The 18798-nt window shown below is 45.5% G+C and overlaps 1 protein-coding gene and 1 pseudogene across 7 annotated transcripts in view; one reads left to right on the top strand and one right to left on the bottom strand.

Annotated features, from left to right (window-relative positions):
* The window catches only part of DPF3 (double PHD fingers 3), a 293080-nt gene that overhangs the window by 77393 nt on the left and 196889 nt on the right, over positions 1-18798 (top strand). The window contains exon 1 of one of the 7 annotated variants that reach the window (XM_053889565.1): positions 4924-5030. The exons of the other annotated variants lie outside the window; for them this stretch is intronic. The gene's annotated coding sequence lies outside the window, so the exon portion shown is untranslated. Of the gene's footprint in view, positions 1-4923; positions 5031-18798 lie in introns of those variants that run through there. 7 annotated transcript variants of the gene reach the window in all.
* LOC128773030 (RNA-binding protein PNO1-like) lies at positions 13661-14512 on the bottom strand (annotated as a pseudogene).

Below are 18798 nucleotides of genomic sequence, written 5' to 3'. Positions count from 1 at the left end.
GTTGTAGGTGAAGAATGAAAGTGAGGACAGAGTTGGGGTGGAGGTGAGAAGTGAAGCTTGGACCACACCATTACCGGGCTGGGTAGGCAGATCTGCACCTGCTGGCTTCAGTGAGGACTGTTGCAAGGCCAGGCGAGACTTGTGCATGGAAGCAGGTGGGAGGGCCAGTCCAGGTGAGGTGGTTGAGGGAAAGGGCATAAGCTGTGGGTGGCAGTGGTAGGGGCGGCAGGGTGTGGAGGTCAAGAGGCAGTGAGGACAGCCCAGGAGAGAGCAAGAAGGAGCTCGGTGGACCAGGGGGCTCAGACTGTTTGCCTTCTGCTCCGTGCTGGCGTGGGGTGGGGGGTGGGGGTGGTGTGTGCAGCTCCTCACCAGCCACGCCCAGGGGAAAAGTGTCACAGCCACACTGGACGCTTTGTGCGTTGCGCATCTATTCAGAAAAGCACGATCCTCAGTCCAGCCTTCCAAACTTGGAACCATAGCTGGGAATATAAGCCTGTCATACATGAAGAGGCAGAGTAGCATGATGGGTGAGGAGAGAATAAGTTTAGGTCTCCTACAACTTGAGTTTGAAGTTGACCTTTGTCATTTGTTAGCCACGTGGCCCAGGCAAGTTAGTGAACTTCTTTTTGCGCCTGGTTTCCTCATTTGGGAACAATAATAGTTCCTACCTTGTCGGGTTGTCAGGAGGATTAAATGCAAACAAATGCCTTAATGTGTGTGAAGTGCTTAGTATGGGACCTGGCACAAAGTAAGTGCTCAAATTGAGCTCATTATTATTATGAGACAAGCAGTGACCCCAGCTAACTTGTGGTTAAGCACAAAATCCCTCATCTCAGCAGAGAGTCGACAACAGATGCAGTAAAAGTTCGCTCCTCCCCTACTGCAAATGCTTCCCTAAACACAGACTCTCTGGCCTGAGCTCCTACTTGGCAGAAAAGCAGGAGATATCGTACCTACCTGGATAAGGGTCATCTCCAGAGCTTAGCTAAGTCTGTTTGGGCCCAGTATCACCTGGTTTACATAACGGTGTTTTCACTCATGTAACAAATATTTGTTGAGTAACCACTATGTTCCTAGTGCTAAGAAAGGGTTTTGGGGGTGTTGAGTAGAATAAGATGAGTTGGGCCTTAAGGTACTGAATCTAACATAGAGAGTATGCTACTGTAACACAGATCTCCAAAGAGAATGGCTAAATAAGACAGAGGTTTATTTCTGTCTTATGTAAACCCTAGGGCAAGCACACCAAACTGGCAAAGTAGGTACATGAAATCATTCACGGACCCTGGTTCTTTACTGTTTCGCATCTCTAAGTCTGTGTTTCAGGATGTGGTAGTAGGAGGTGATGAAATCCAAGGCCAGCAGCTTGCAGTTAAGGAGCTTCCACTCACAACCCATTGGTCGGAGCTTGGTCATATGGCTGCAAGGGATGCTGGGAAATGTAGTCTGGAGCAGACGGCCATGTGCTTAGGCAAAACTTGGGACTGGAGGTTATTAGAAGAAGGCAGAAGGGAGAATGAATACTGGAGGGAAGTTAGTAATGTATGATTCAGGGAGATAGGGAGACAAATGAACGCTCATAACAGTTAAGTGAATGGTCATTTCAATAGCACCAGCTGTAATCCTTGAGTCGAGAACTGTGTTGTGGCTCTCATTGGAGTTTGGGATTTGAACTCACACTTCTGGTTTAAAATCCCAGTTCTATCAGTTATCACAGCGTTGCACAGCATTGGTGGTATAGTGGTGAGCATAGCTGCCTTCCACGTACCCCAGGGTTGGTATAAGAATGAAATAAGTCAACCCATGTGATGCTTTTAGGATATAGTCTGAGCCAGAGTCAATGCTCTGGAAGTGTTAAGCTATTACTGCCAGGGAGTGAGAATGTGTCAAGGAGGTCAGTGACTCAAGGATAGCTCGTGGACTGGCTATATCTCTCAGTTTTATAGCTTCCTACAGGCCTCTAGATGCAACGTTGGGCCTTGAACCCTTGGCCCTTCTCGTCACTGAGAATGTTAATGAAGACAGACAAGGCTATCTGAATGGGCTGGTGTTTTGAAAAAATAGAATCAGTTTGCGTTGGCCTGGGCTGGACCTAAGAGATGACCTTAGATAGGATATTTCAAGGTCAGCTTTCTATAGCTTGAGTGAGAGCAAGTGCATTTAGTACATGGTCTACAGACCTCTGTGGGAAGAGTAAGACCCCTTCTTGTTGGGTGTGTCTCCAGGTAAAAAGCTGTAGAAATTCTAAATAAATTATAGATAAATAAACAGTGTGCAGTGAGGCCTCACAGGGGCTGGGGAGTCCTTTGCCCTTGAAGAGGACCCTGGTGGCCTGTCTAAAGAAAAGTGGAAAAGCCACCCCCGCCTGGGTACTGCACTGGCAGGAGCTGGGGTGTCCTCTTACTGGGAGCTGGTGTTCTATGATATGCAGAGGGTATTGTTTTCCATCTCCTGCAGGTGTCATGTGGAGAGAGAACCTTCCTAGCTTCAGAACAAGACACGTAACTTGCCTTGGCAACTCACACGGTGGGTAGATTTTAGCAGAAAAATAAACAGATATTGGAGAATGGGTTTCCACTGGTTTTCAGCACTGTCTCATTTTCAGAGGTCCGAGGAGCTTTCATACTCTTTTCATCCCCAGCTTTTGGAATCAGACCACACACTACTCTGGTAGAAAGTAGCATCTCACAATGGGCACCATTTTTGACTCCCTAAAAGCATCTAATTGACTCCCAGGAAATGGGGTGGACCTAGAGAAGGGAGTACATGTTGGAAGACTCCTAAGTGCTTAGGACCCCACCTGTGCTTGTGGAGAAGCTGGCAGAGGTGGGCCAGCACTGTGAGTGGGGCATCTAAGGTCCTGGGTAGGAGCTAGCCTCATGGGTAAGGAGGCAGGTGGTCATATTCCTCCTGCCTGGCTCTCGTAACCTTAGCTGACCTCTTGGTCTTGACTTCTTGGTGTCATGGAGATCCTACAGCTGGCTAGCCTGGCTCTGTATGTGGCCATGTCCTGGGGTCTTCACTCACATTTTCTCCAGCTCTGTGAACCTCCTGTCTTCTCTCTCATCAGTTCCCAACTGGGCCTTCACTCTTCTTACCACTGGGATCGATCTTTTATTCTTCTTTCCTTAAGGAAAGCTTGTTAATAAGGTGGGGACGATAGTGAGAGCTGATTAAACTGGGGTCTGTAGTTCTGGAGGCCTCAGCTGAAACTGTGATGTCGTCTCTGCATGAGATTATATGCGTAGTCACCAGGATGTACGTCACAAGGGATCACATCTTCTGTGCCTAGATCATACCATCCATGGCATCCGGGCACTACGAATTCATATTAAGAATAGTAAATCCTGCAATTCTTTCGAGATCATAGTAATTTTACATCGTATTTGGGTTTGTGTGTGCATGTGCGGGAAAAGTGTGAATTCGTGAAGTGTGCACGTTTAAAATGTGCCATACATGTTGTAGTCCTGCCTTGAATTTCTTCTTATTTATTTATTTATTTATTTATTTATTTATTTTTAAATGTTTTTTTTAAAATTAATTTATTTTTGAGACAGAGAGAGAGCATGAGCAGTGGAGGGGCAGAGAGAGAGGGAGACACAGAATCCGAAGCAGGCTCCAGGCTCTGAGCTGTCAGCACAGAACCCCACGCGGGGCTCGAACTCACGGACTGTGAGATCGTGACCTGAGCCGAAGTCAGATGCTTAACTGAGCCACCCAGGCGCCCCTCTTCATTTTGTTTTTTAAATGTTTATTTATTTTTGAGTTTTGAGAGGGACAGAGAGACAGAGCACGATCAGAGAGGGGGCAGAGAGAGAGAGACACACACAGAATCTGAAGCAGGCTCCAGGCTCTGAGCTCTCAGCACAGACCCCAACGTGGGGCTGGAACCCACGAACCGTGAGATCATGACCCGAGCCGAAGTTGGACACCCAACCAACTGAGCCACCGAGGTGCCCCGAATCTCTTCATTTTTTAATCACCTGGGTACCTGGGTGGGGGGGGGGAGTCTCTCTTCCTCTGAGAGGCCCTGTATGTATGCCTGCTAGATCAGGGGTGAACAACCCTTTTTACACAAGAGGGCAGTTCAGGAAAAATAAACAAATGTGCTTACAGGTCGTCTTTGCCTCTTAACTTGATGAGAGCTTTATTGAGTCTCATGACTCAGGGGTGGGTGGGGCATCAAGGAATGTGTATTCTTACAACTTACTCTAATGGGTAGCATAGTATCAGTGAGAAAAAGGACACTGCTTTTGGAGTCCTTGAAAACTAAATATCCAGGTGTTTGGAGACAGTTTTCCAACTTTTCATTGTGAAATTAGATGGCTAGATGCCTGTGTGATCCTTGTCACTGCCTGGACTAACTCCATAACCCTCGGACTAGTGTTTTCTGTATCTCAGTATCTCTCTTGGCTCGGCACAGTGCACAGTAGGGGCTTAATAAGTGCTTATTAGGAAGCAATAGGGTATAATGGTTAAGAACACCGACTTTCGATAGACTGCCTACTTCTGTCACTTACTAGCTGTGTGACTTTTGGCAAGTTTCTTAACCTCTCTGGGCCTCAGTCTCAGTCTGTAAGTTGGGAATTACATAAACCCCTACCTCACAGATGGGGACTGAATGAATTAATACATGTGAGCACTTCTAGCAATGCCTAGCCTATATAAACCTGCTTAAATGTTAGCCATTGTTACAAATATTGTTATTGAGCTGAGAAGAGACCCAAGTTTGCCTGTGGTACTAGAGCTTTATAGAGCATCTCTTTCCGTCTCTAGCTTCTGCTTCCTTCCCATTGATGGGATTTTCACTCTAGTCTCTGTGAAAATAGGTTCGATTTCCATATAAAATAACTAGGCCTTTTCCCTCATTCCAAACTTTTTTTTTTTTTAAGGGCAGAAAAGCGAAAACCAAAACCCTGAGTATTTTTGAAGCAAATGTGGGTCCATCTGTAACAGCGCATTGGATTAATAACCTGAGTGGAGGCTGCACGTCTAGATTTGGTGAAACTGCTCTTTTCCAAAGAAAGTGCCAGGTTCTCCGTTCGCCTTTCATCTCCTCTCACAGAATGCCCGTCTTGCACACTCAGCTAATCTGTCTGGTTTTTGCATCGACAGGAGAGCTCCTGGGAACGATACACGCCAGATACGATCTGGCTCCAGGAGCCTTGTCTGCCTGATTACTTTATTCATAATCACCTTTAAGTTTTGCTCATTGACTGATTTTTTTAAAGTTTTAAATATTGAAGTGTAGCATATGCAGAGAAAGGGGCACGGTGCGTTCAGCCGAATACATTTCAACAAGTTGAATTTCTTTGGGTCCTCAACACCCAGATTAAGAAACAACAGGACAGAAGCCCAGCTGTGCCCCTTCCAGTTACTACCTCACCCCTTACCCAACCCCGCCAAGGGTATGTCCGCTTCTGCGTCTGGATTTCCCCCTTCAACACTGTGAGATTCATCCATAGTGTTGACTGTAGTATTAGGCTGTTTGTTCTTAGTGCTGTGTAGTCCTTCAGGTAAATAGACCATTTCTTTGCCTCTTCTACCCTTTTTTAAAACATTTTTTAAACGTTTATTTATTTTTGAGACAGAGAGAGACAGAGCATGAGCGGGGGAGGGGCAGAGAGAGAAGGATACACAGAATCTGAAGCAGGCTCCAGGCTCTGAGCTGTCAGCACAGAGCCTGACGTGGGGCTTGAACCCGTGAACTGTGATCGCGAGATCATGACCTGAGTCGAAGTCGGACACATTGCCGACTGAGCCACCCAGGCGCCCCATGCCTGTTCTACTCTTGAGGGACACATGGCAGTTCCTAGTTGGAGACTTCTACGAATTTCACAGTGAGGAATATGCTGGCACATGTCTTTTGGGGGCCTGAAGTGCACACACCTGCCGGTGGGATCTCCAGGTCAGAGGGTGGGTGTGTATTCAGTAAATGCTGCCACACGCTCTTCCGGGGAAGGGGTGCCAATCATCTGCTTGATTTTGATGAAGAAAATGGTTCCATATTCACATCTGATTTGGGTTTTAAGGCAGAATAACACTGTGCTCATTCTGTCATTTTGCCATTCCTGTATTTCTCCCCTCTCATGCGTGTGGACCGTGTGGTCACTGGGCAAATTCACTTGAGTTGCTGGAACTGCCTCTTTTGGGGAGCCTCTTGAAATGCTACCTGAGTAGTACTACCTGAAATGGAAGGTTTAGGATTCCTCTCCCACCCCCCAAAATGTCTGCTTTATTTTCAAGAACAGGAAATACTAATTGCCACATCCTTTGCAAAAAAGAATCATCTCCTACCCTCCCAATACTCCTCACACCCTTTATTGAATGAGATGTAGAGTTTAGGGAAGTTTTGAGTGAATATCAAACATCAGTGAGATTACTGATTTCCCAAAATTTGCTCGCTGGGTCGTTCCTCCCATAACTTCAATTATAATTGCCCTTCTTTGGAATTCGACAAAGCTGGGCAAATAGAGAGTCAAAAGTCCCTTGGTCTAGCTCTGACTTCTGTTTGTAAACAGCCATGGTGCAAGGTGCTTCAGCAATGCAGAGGGACAGGAGGCCTTCCCGTCCAGCCCCCGAAACCTTATAAATAGGGACCTCTGAATCTTAGTGGGAATTCAAAAATTTTTTAAAATGTTTATATTTACTTTTGAGACAGAGAGAGACAGAGCATGAGCAGGGGAGGGGCAGAGAGAGAGAAGGAGACACAGAATTCGAAGCAGGCTCCAGGCTCTGAGCTGTCAGCACAGAGCCTGACGTAGGGCTTGAACCCATGAATGGTGAGATCATGACCTGAGCCGAAGTCGGATGCTCAACCAACTGAGCCACCCAGGCACCCCTGACTCTTAGCGGGAATTTAATCAAATCTGTTCGTTTTGGCTTGCCCTCCCTTCTGTGACCCCCCAAACAAGCTAGAAACAACATCCCATAGAATAACACCAAAAATATTACTTCACACACCGCTTCCTCATAAAAATCACTCACAAAAGTGCTCTCAGATCCCGCAGCACCAGGCTGTTACTATTTTATTTTACAGGTGGGAAAATTAAGACCTGCAGAGTTGACTGACACTGTAGAATCCTGGAAGAACTGGTGGTTGGAGGCCAGTTCCTTGCCTGGGATTTGCCCTTCTAGAAGCAGGGGGTCTTTGCAAAGAGGAGTTTTAAGGATGAGTGGCTACAATGGGAGCTCATCATGAGGTCCTTTTGATGGGTGACTTTCACATCCTGGAGCTTGGTATTTTGTCTGGTTAGAAAGTGGTCTTCGAGGGGCACCTGAGTGGCTCAGTGGGTTAAGCATCTGATTTTGGTTTTTTGTCATGATCTCACGGTTCATGAGTTTGAGCCCCACATCAAGCTCTGTGCTGACAGCTTGGAGTCTGGAGCCTGCTTTGGATTCTGTGTCTCCCTCTCTCTCTAGCCCTCACCGCTCACACTCTGTTTCTATCTCTCTCTCTCAAAAATAAATAAACATGAACAAACAATTTAAAAAAAGAAAGTGGTTTTGGTGAGGACGGATGTACAAGGAATCCATTGCTGGCTTGTTAGTAGCAGCCAAGAATTGAAACTCAATGAGTGCCTATGTCAGTAGGGAAATGGCCCAGTAGCTATGGTACCTTCACATCTTGGATCATTACAGAACCATTAAAAGATTTTGATAAAGTATGGCAGAATAAATAAAAGGGAGAAGAATATATATGATCTATAATTCTATTTTTTTAAACAAACAATAACCACCCCCCCTCAACCCACTATGAGTGTGTGTGTGTGTGTGTGTGTGTGTGTGTGTGTGTGTGTGTGAAATTACATGAGTCTGGGGAAAAATGTAGAAGGACACACTAAAATGTTAACATGGGCTACCCGGGGAAAGCGGGCTGAGGATGGGGGGTGCTGATGTGGGAGAACAACGTATAGCAAAATGACATGTGATAAAATGCCATTTGAATACATTATCTATGCATGTATATGTATACAAATGCATAAAATGTACATGCAGAAATTTACAAGTCAAACAAAAGTGTTGTTCTAGTAAGAACAGGGCTGTGAACCCTATATGGGTCAGTTAGCTTGGCAAGGGCCGGAGCTCAGTTCTGTGGCTGAAGGCTTTACCCCGAGGCCAGTTGTGTTGAAAGTGAAGGACGTTGGTCAGAAGAGGATCCAGGAACATGTGTGGGTGTCTGAGCACAGACACACTGCTGCCTTTGGTAAATCGGTAATCATGGCTACCGTCTTGATGTGCTTAGAATGTACTGGCATTTTCATACTTTCTTGAAGTTAGGTATTTTCATCCCCATTTCAAGATGAAGAAACCTGAGGGGCAGGCAGCCGAAGGCCGCATCGTGAGTGGGTGTTGCTGAGGTTTAAACCCAGATCTGATTCTAGAACTTTTGCTTTTCAGATTCCCTTGCAGCTTGGGGTTTAGTGGGGGTGATCAGGCTGGCCTGCTTTGATCCACTCTGAGATTTCTGTGAGGTCCTCTCTCACAGGGGTGGGTCCTAAAATGTAGCTTTTGCTGTTAAAACCAACCAAGCCACGGTCTAGTGAATGTTTCCTGTGCGTTCCCGTTGGCCTGGTTTTGGATGGCAAGGCTTCATAACCTGGGTGAGGGAGAGCAGCCTGTTCGGGCCTCTGTTCCCAAGGGAGCAGGGCTGCATGGAAAAGTAGGGCATGTGGACACCTACCTCAGGACAGGTGAAAGGCAGACTGACTTGTTAAAAAGGAGGATAGTTTCACCACTTCTGACATCTGGCCCCTGAACAGTCTCAGCGGCCAGTTGGGGAGCAAAGACTTGGGCTTTCGTGGGGATCTCTCTCCCGCCTCTCCTTGCCATCCACCCCCCTGGCCCCACTAAACACAAAAAAACTAACAGTTGTGGCTGGTTTGGTGGCCCGGTAGTGTGACTTCCACCCAAAGCGCCGAGGGCTTGTGCTGTTGCCAAGGTGCCCCCAAATGAGTATTTAAGATAAAAATCTCATCTCTGCCAATGGATGTCACCTGTGACCCCCTTCTCTTTTCTTGGCCTTGGTTTCCTCATTCACAAAATGGGGATCGGATTTTTCTCTTGCTTCTGATTAAACGAATAGATGATACACCATATATTTGGTTAAACGATCAGAAGCACGTTGTAGATTTAGAAAGACAACACCAGTTCTGTGTGTTGGGTTTTGGCTGCAGACCACGGCGCTGCTGATACCAATAGTCATTGCCATTTTTATGGAACAAGTCTGGATATTTCTAGTGCAGCAGGACCGCTGTTTTCTACAGGGTGCTGTGTCTTCACAGTGACGTCTGTGACTTCCAGGAGCAGGGCCATGACATAAAGGTGAACTTGGCCGCAGAGGGTGAGCAGGCCGCAGGGAAGGCCTTCCCTGGGCCCTCCTGCCCACTGTCTGAGGCAGGTGGCTGCCATTCCCCTGGTGCGGTTGCAGCATCTGGAACTGGAGCCACCGCCCTCTGCCTTCCTTCCCTGTCTGCGGAAGCCCCGCAGGGCCTGGGAGGGGAAGACAGAATGAGGAGGAAGCAGGCAGCAGGCTGTTGCCTTCACCTGAGGATTTGGGGCAAGGCCTGCCCATGCCCGCACTTTCACTCTCTGCCCACAAGTTGTAGACTGAGCCTCATGGCCAAGGACAAATAGTCTGGTCTTTCAGAGCCACAGTTTTCCTCTATTTAGTGGAGCAAAATCCTTTTGAATGAGCCTGTGTAGATGTCGTGATTGTGAACAGTGATCTTGTTACTATTTCTTAAAGGCTGGGACTGGGCCTCCAGTACCCAGCACGGAGCCTGGTGCACAGTCGGAACCCAGAGGAATGCTTTCCGTTGACATAGAGCTCCTGGAGATACATGGCTGGACGGTGCGAGATGTAACTATTGAGGAAATAATTTTCTCCCTTCCTTTGCTTTCCTCTGTGCATGATGTAGTGTGGGATTCGTGCACCTTTTCCTCTATCCTTATTCTTCTTTGCATTTATTTTACTTAAGAAGTGATTTTCTTCTGACAAATTAAATACAGCTGATAGGACCTAACCATATGTCCCTCTCCTGTTTGCAGTTTTGAGTGGAGAAGGCAAAATACTGTGCCCTGCTTCCTTCTGCGTAAAGTATAGGGATAGACTAACCCGCATCCTGGAAGTTGCTCCCAGCTTTTTTTTCCCATCAGGATTATGTGGCGTTGCCTGAGGTCCCCAGACAGAGTGGTTTCCCTGAGTCTAGATAGCATGAGGACTGGAGTTGGGCTCCCAGTGGGCTCCCAGGCACTGGAGAGTAGGGTATCCTTTGGAGAAAAGGGGGAAAAAAATCCACGCAAATGGAATGATAAAGGAATGACATCACGGTAGGCATAGCAACGGCAGGGTAATCATAATCTCCACACAAGGTGGTCAGAACCCCAAGGGAAAGCCTAGTTTCATTGTGTTCCTTTTCCCATCGGAGAGGCAGGAGCAGGGAGGCGTGGAGGAGGGGTTGCTTATCCAATGGCTAGAGCAGTCCCGAGGTTTTGCTGTTCACTCCAGATCTGCCTCCCCGCTCTGACAGTCTCTCTGGAGTAGGGGTGTGCCCCCTTGAAGCATTTGCATTCTGTTACCTTGTTATCTACGGTGGCCCTTGGAATTTGGCTGGAGAAGGGGAACAAAAAGAGAGGGATGCGTGTCAGTGGAGAAAGGAGAGAGATGAAAATTATCCTCAGGAAAATTTTATGGAACCCTGGAGCTTCCTCCTCGGGTTCTCCTGCCCACAGGCGTGGAGCTACTCTGATAAACGCACACACGGTCCATCTCCTGTCCCTTACTTGCTTCTTCAGGCCTTGACTTCTGTCGCAGATGGTGTTGAGCTGGGTGTAAACCATATAAATTGTGATAATTTCAAAGTCACTTGTGTCCAAAGCCCAAAGCGATTCAGAGTAACCTCCTGAGGCACCGTGTGGATAAAGCAGCTACCTACATGGTGAGCGCTGACACCCTGGGACAGCTCGGAATGTTGTCTCGGGAGGTCATCTTGAACACAGTGCAAGGGTTGTAGGTGTCAAAGAGTTGAATAAGGGGCATGAGCTGGGAGACTGCTGTTCTGGGGCTTTGGGGTACTCTGGGTCCAGAAATCATTTCTCCTTTCCTGTCATTGTTGGATAACTATAACAGGTCATGCGTGGTTGTGGTTTCTCTGTAGGTCAAATCATGGTTGCCTGGTTGTGTCCCTGTCACCCTGACATTTAGAAATCTTAAAAGTGGGTGAGGCAACCCTACCGAGGCATGGATAGCTATCATGAGCTGAATGAACCATCTCTGCTCTTCAGCAGAGCAACTCATCCCCAACGTATGGATATTACACACACACACACACACACACACACACACACACACACACACACACACATATAATTTAAATTGGACTTTTAAAGATATTTAAGAGTCTCTTGGGAAGCACACCCTTTGGCTTCTTTGGTTAGAATATCTGGAATTTTCTTTTCTTTATGTAGAATATCTGGGCAAGCTGGAGAAATTGCTTACCCAGCTGTTCTTGGCTATGGGTAATTTTGTAAAGTGAACTTACTTAATTTTTTTTATTGAGCTAAGATTCATGTAATGTAAAGTTCACCATTTCAACTGTGTACAATTCACTGATTTTTAGTTTTAGAGCATACGAGTCAATGGTTTTAGTAAACCTGCAGTGTGGTGCAATCATCACTACTACCTAATTCCAGAACGTTTTTGTCACCCCAGAATGAGATTTTGCACTCATTACGTAGTCACTTCTCACTCCTTTCCCCCCCTCCCCAGCCCCTGGCATTCACAAGTCTTCCTTCAATCTCTATGGATTTCCCTATGTTGATTATGTCCTATAAATGAAATTAGACAATATATGTGGACTTTCGTGTCTGGATTCTTCAACTTACCATGTTTGCAGTGTCCAACCACATAGTAGCATATATCAAGACTGCATTTTTTTTTTAAGTGGCAGAATACTATTCCATTATGTGGTATACTACATTTTATTTATCTACCCATCAGTTGATAGACATTTGGGTTATTTCCACTTTTTCGCTACTACGAGTAATGCTAACATGCACATTCAAATACAAGTCTTTGTGGGAACATATGTTTTCAGTTTTTTTGACGATACACCTAGGATTGAAACTGCTGGGTCATATGACAGCTGTATCTTTAATTTTTGGAGGAACTACCACTGTTTTCCACAGTGGCTGCACATTTTACATTCTTACCAGCAACGTGCGCGGGGCCAGTTTCTCCACTTCTTTGCTGACACTTGTGATTATCTGTTTTTCTGATTCTAGCCATGCTGGTGGGTGTGATGTGGTGTCTCACCGTGGTTTCGATTTGCATTTCTCTAATGGCTAATGACGCTGAGCATCTTTTCATGTGTTTTTTGACCACTTGTGTATTTTGTTTGGAGAAATGTCTACTCACATCCTTTGCCTGTGTTTTAATTGACTTGTTTGTCTTTTTTGTTTTTGAGAAGAGAGTTTGTTTTAATATGTTATTGTTACTTCCTCTACGCTAGCTGGTCGTTATTGTTACTTCCTCTACGCTAGCATGGTGTGACCAACCTGTGGAGATGGAGGGGTAGAATGGATCACTTAAAAGCAGGCTGGGGTCTCTGCCTTTTAGGCCACTCCTCAGTGTTCTTGGGGAGGACTCCTCTTCCTTACCTGCCCTTAGCAGCTTTCTCCCCCAGAGTTTCTGTTCTTGAACCAATTCTTACTTGTCAATTTCTTCCCAGTTGACCTCATCCACACCCATGGCATCCACCACCATATATGTGATGATTACTCTCAAATGCGTATATCCAGTTTGGACTTCTCTCTGGAGCTCCACACCTGCCTATCCAGGTGGAACTTCAGCGTGTTCAAAACCTACTACATTTCTCTTCTCCTGGGTTCCCCGTCTGGATGACTGGCAGCATCATTTACCAGGTCAAAAAAGCTGGAGGTTGTCTTGGACTGCTTCTTCTCTCTCTAGGGCACATCTGCCCTCTTCCTGTCAAGTCCTGTGCCTTGGCTGTCTTTAGCAGCTCTCTCTAACTTGTCCTCCATTCTCCATTCCCTACTGACTGCCTTAGGTCAGGTCTTTGTCATTCCAACTAGACTCCCTAGTTTTGAATTACTTCCATCTATCCATCCTCTGCTGGAATGATCCAGTTATATTCCTCCCATCTTAAAGTGGTTCCTTATTGCCTGAAGGATAAACTTCCTCCTCTTTTGTCGAGCGTTCAGACCCTCTTGGGTCTGATCTCTACTTGTCTTCCCAACTTCATATTCCCCTGCTCATTCTCCCCTCATTTCTTATTTTATTTTAATTAATTAATTATTTTATCTATCTATTTATTTATTTTTGTGGGATGATTGTTTTAATTATACTCCATAGACAAGAAATGTTTATAAATTTATAAGAAGTTACAAATTTATAAATAAGTTGATAAATTCATACAGGACTGTTTACACCAGAAGTTTCCCTCCCATAAGAGTTATAAACTATGCAAATCTTTTATTTAAAATGAAGTGATAAATCATAGTTAATGTGTAAGTATAGTGTGCCACATTCAGATATGGAAATTATCCTCAAAGTCGCTGTGTGTGACTTTTACCAAACCTTTCCTTTCTGTTTATGCTTCTGGCTGAGAACAGAAGTGATGGAGCCTTAAAGTGACTGGAATACTCTTCACATGGTTTCTTGTGACCACAGGTTGCGGGGGGGGAAGGCTTTTTCTCTAGATTCCAAAGACAAGATAAAAAGTCTCTTGATTTGAAATCAGAAACGATCTGCTGCTCTGCTAGCCACAGCCCGGATATTGCCATAAACCTTTGAGGGAGGATTTCCCAGGATGACGTTGCAAATGGCGGTTCTTACCATCTTCATGTTTTGGAAAGAGCCAAGGATGTGAACTTACAGCCAAAACCATCCATGTCCGTGTCGCATTCTCTATGGTGAATTTGGTTTTTCCTCCTTTACCAGCAGTTCTTCCTATCGCTCTTGACAGGTGGTCTCCCTAGAGCCCCCTTTAGGGGCTTCACATCTGTGATTTCAAAGGACTCTAGGAAGAGGTCATCCAACCTAATGAGGGCAAGTGCATCCTCTACCTGAAACCCAAGAATAAAGGCTTTCACAAAACCAGCTGCTTTTGTCAGAGCACTAACATCTTTGGTTTCTTTACAAGTCCTGATCTCTACATTCCTCGATTTTAAGTTAAAGCGCATCTGAAGTGCCAAACATTCTACAATAGGAGTAAATATCTTCATCCAGTTTTCTTTCAATGGCGTGTATCTGTTAGCTGGGACCAGAATTTTCCTTGTTTTCTTCTTTTCCACTCAGGAATCCATCCGTGGGGAGGGGTGGGAAAATGGGCCTCTTTGTGGGCCGGGCCTCCTCTGTGTCCCTGTGGGCCATGTCCCTGCCCTCCCCCCACTCGGACAGCTGCTCAGCCTGGTTTCTTTGCCCGCCAGCCACCTCATGGATGACTTGGGTGAAGCCGTTCTTGGCCCCTGCGCTCTGGGCCTCCATCTCCGTTTCTATCCCCAGGAATCTCCCCTCCTCTCTTATTTTAGCCATAGGAATTCTTTCAGGTTTCTTGAATGGTCTGTGTTACCTCAAATCTCCAAGTTTTGACTGCCATGCTACTGGCATGACATTTTTTTTTATGTTTATTTATTTATTTTTGAGAGAGAAAGAGAGAGAGCATGAGCAGCAGGGGGAGGGGCAGAGAGAGAGGAGGGAGAGAATCCCAAGCAGACTCTGTGCTACCAGCCAGTCAGGAACCCGACGTGGGGCTTGATCTCACGAACTGTAAGATCATGACCTGAGCAGAAATCAGGAGTCGGATGGTTAACCAACTGAGCCACCCAGGCGTCCCACTGGCATGAATTTTATCTATGTGGCCAAGGATAGATTTTCAGGGCTAGATTATGGATCCAATATGGTGCCAATTAAATACTACTGTAGATAGAGAACATGGCTGACTGTGGTTTGGATGTGGATTTTGATTCAATAATTTATTTATATGAAAGGATTTCCAAACTGAATGGAAATTAAACTGCATTTAATTGATTTTATGAGCCACCTGTACGGCAAAGGTGATGGATTTTGGGGGAAGGATTCTGACATTTGTCCCATCCATAGCCTGTTGTTACTTTTGTTACTTTCTGAATCAAGAACACCAGGATACATGATGTGACAAGTATATGTGTATTTTGGGAGCTAATGGGACAAAATATTTGAAATCAGATTGGATTCCAAGGTTGCCATAGCTACTGGCTACTATGAACACCAGCATCACATATTTGTTTGGAACCCTACATCTCTAACTTCTGCAATGTCTTTTTTTTTTTTTTTTTTCCCTGAGGGTGTTAGTCCTCAGATAAAGAAACTGAGTGAAACTGAAGGAATGATTCCTTCTGAATCCCTTTCTGGTCCCTTCTGGTTCCTTTCCGAATTTTTAACAACAATTTAATTTAGTTTAGATTATTCTTTAGTGCTTTCTCACTCTCCCTCAAATTTTTACTTAGAAAAATTTCAAGTCTTCCGAAACGTTGCAAGAATGGTACAGTGAACACCCCTGTACTCTTTACTCGGAGTCACCATTTGCACATTTCCCCCAAATGGTCTTTACTATCCTCTTTGTATTTTGGTTGTAGTATCAGATAGTCTGAAGAAGACCAATGATGCTTGCTGGGGTAGAGAAGTTAGTTGCTGGATCCTCCTGTGGAACTAATTTATTCTCTCTCAGTTTCCAAATGGATGGAGAAGCCATAGATCAATGGCCCCTTCTGAGAACTTGTTAATCCTCTCCTCATGTGAAGCTGCGAATGTGATCATTTATTTTTTCAGGAAGAATGAGATTCGGTTCATAATACACCATCCTCTTCTGGGGATGTTTCTGAGCTTCTGGCAAAGCTCAGTGCTACAACTGAAGCCTTGAACTCTTGGCTCAGCGCTGCCACTGAGTGGGGCCCCCGTGGATGGTCTTGAGCAAGTTCCTTTCTCACTGTGAGCCTCAGTTTCCCCATCTATAGAATGAGAGCTTGGATCACCTGCTTTTTTTAAGTCCCCACCCTGCCCCATGCTCACGTCCTATGCCCCTGTGATGGTCAGAAAAATTCAGTCCTTCGGGAAATTGACAAAGATACTGTGCTTATGAGATGAACTCCAGAATTTATTGCTGGCTGGGCTTCAGCCAGGAGCATGTCTGGTTTATAATGAGGAGTGTTTCTCCCCTTGTAAGAGCCACCAGTGCTCTGTCTGCCTGCTGAGGTGGGAGGTGGGCTTGGTGGGGATGCAGGAAGCAGCAGGAACTCTGACCCTTTTGTTGGAGCCTCTCCACCTCCTTTCCTTTGAGGTTGTCTGTTTGTTTAATTTGTCGTTTGCCTTGCTTCCCACGCCCTTTTATAGCTACTTTTGTTCAAGGATATGGCCATCTCCTTTTTCTGTCCTTGGCCTACCTCCAGGTTAAATATCTAGGGAGGATAGCAGCCACCTGAAGATGTGATGACATGGGTGGTGTTAGTGATGGGTCTCAACAAGGCTGTGTTCTCATTGGTGGGGTAAGAGCTGTTCCAAGTGCAGGTAGTTGGGTGGTGGATTGATATTGCTCTTGCTAGAGGATTCCACAAAGCCCCCCCCGCCCCAATTCCTCCCACGCTTCGTCCCTCCCCTCCCCCCCCCCCCCCCCCACCGCCATAGAGCCCCAGGCAGAGGTCCTGGACTGGCCAGACTTTCTTTTGTGTATTTAATCCCCATGGGTACAATTGGGGAAAGTTCTGGTAAAGGAGAAAAGGACTTAGATGTGGCAGGGTTGAAGACAGGAGCTGGTGGGAACAGGGTGATTTAGGGTTCATTTATTCATTCAATAAATGTTTGTTGAAGACCTACTGTGTTATGTGTGGGTCCATTTATCCAGACAGTCTTAAATCTGGGTAGCCATTGTTAATGTGGTATGTGTTTAGAAGTGTTAGAAATAATATTATTAATGGTCATCCTTCCTCTCCCAACCATCATGTGCCAGGCATGTTGCTAAGTGGGTTGTACCTATTCCATCCAATCCTGCCAACCACTCTGACAAGGTAGATGCTGCAGGAGAGGAAAGGGAGGTTTAGAGCAATCACTTGGTCAAGGTCAGGCGACAACGACAACAGGAAGGAGGAATAATTGGGATTTGAATTCAAGTGTGATTTCAAATCCCACCCTCTTAGCCTCTGTGCCTTTGGTTTATGGACGGATGCCTGTCTGTGCTAAAGTTTTCACTGGTTTAAAAGGTAAGGACAATAGAACTACATTTTTAGTAAGGCTTTATTTAATTCAGTGGTTCTCAACTGAGATGATTTTGCCCCTGGGGGTGTTTGGCAATGCCTGGAGACATTGTTTGGTTGTCACAACTTGGGAGGGGCTACTGGTATGTTGTGAATAGCAGCCAGAGATGCTGCTAAATGCCCCAAGGTGCACAGGACAGCCCCCCCATTCTTCTCCCTTCATCCCCATAGCAAAGATTTATTGGCCTAAAGTGTCCATGGTGCTAAGGGTGAGGAACTCTGATTTAATTTGAAGGATTAGCCTTAATCTTATATTGTTCTGACTTTTTGGATACATATGAAATGTTTTTTAAGAAACAAAGTAGTAGATGGCAGTTAATAGATGGCAGTTGGGATTTAGATTGTCCTTATTTGGCAAAATAAAAAAAAAATTGGCAAGACCGTGTTGATCCCTCTAATTTTTGTTGTAACAAATTTCCTGGACTGTGAAATCCAGACATCTAGGAATTATTTGATCTAGGAATTGTGTTTTAAAAATACTGTTTGTTAAGAATTGATGAAAGAAAGTGTCTTGTGTCACAAGTAAGACAATGCTTAAGGTGCCCTTGGGCTCCTGGGGTTTGATTTAATAACAAACATTCATTGACCACTTAGTGCCTAGTATGTGCCAGGCCCTATGAGAGGTCAAAAGACAGTTTGACCTGTTGAGTTTATGGTCTTCCTAGGGCAAAAAGTGTCCACGTGTGAAAAAGCAGGGAACAAAAAGTGAGCCTGGCAAATGATGGCCAAGTTTAATCACAGGTTGATACTAACATGGCAAACCAAGGGGTTTCTACTGGAAAGAATTTTAAGTTCCTGGCTTCAATCCACTATCCAGTAATTTATGTGACCTTAGACAAGGCACTTAATTTCTCTGCCTCTTGCTTTCTTATTGGATTCCTGTCTTGGATGAGGGCCCCTCAAGCCTGAAGGTTGACACCTCCTTTCCTTCCTACCTTCAATGGGGAACCCAGTCCTGTTGATTCTGTTTAGGGACTGTCTCTACAGTCTGCCCAGCCTCTTCCTATTCCAGTGTATTCTTCACCCAGAAGCTGGAATAATCTTGCCAAAACATAAATCTGATCATGTCACCTGCCTCTGCTTGAAACCTTCAGTGGTTTCCTCATTGCCCACGGGATAAAGTCCAAACTCCTTGGCAAGGCTTTCTTGGCTCTATGGTCTGGGCCCAGCCAACCTCTTCAGTCTCCTTTCTCATCCTTTGCCCTTCACCACCCCTCACTCCATCCGTGGTCTGGAAATGCCAGACAGCTCATTCTTCTCTGAGCACAAATTGCTGACCCATCCCTCTCTTTTCCACCTGGCAAAAATCACAGTAGTCTTTTTTTTTTTTTTTAAGTTTATTTATTTATTTTGAGAGAGAGAGAGGGAGAGAGTGTGAGCAGGAGAGGGGCAGAGAGAGAAGGAGGGAGAGAGAATCCCAAGTAGGCTCTGCACTATCAGCGTGGAGCCCCATGCAGGGCTTGATCTCATGAACTGTGAAATCAAGAGCTG

Source organism: Panthera pardus, unplaced genomic scaffold (assembly GCF_024362965.1).
Source record: "Panthera pardus isolate Hobbes unplaced genomic scaffold, ASM2436296v1 HiC_scaffold_24, whole genome shotgun sequence".
Classification (NCBI taxonomy): domain Eukaryota; kingdom Metazoa; phylum Chordata; class Mammalia; order Carnivora; family Felidae; genus Panthera; species Panthera pardus.
This window is presented reverse-complemented; position numbering and strand designations above follow the sequence as displayed.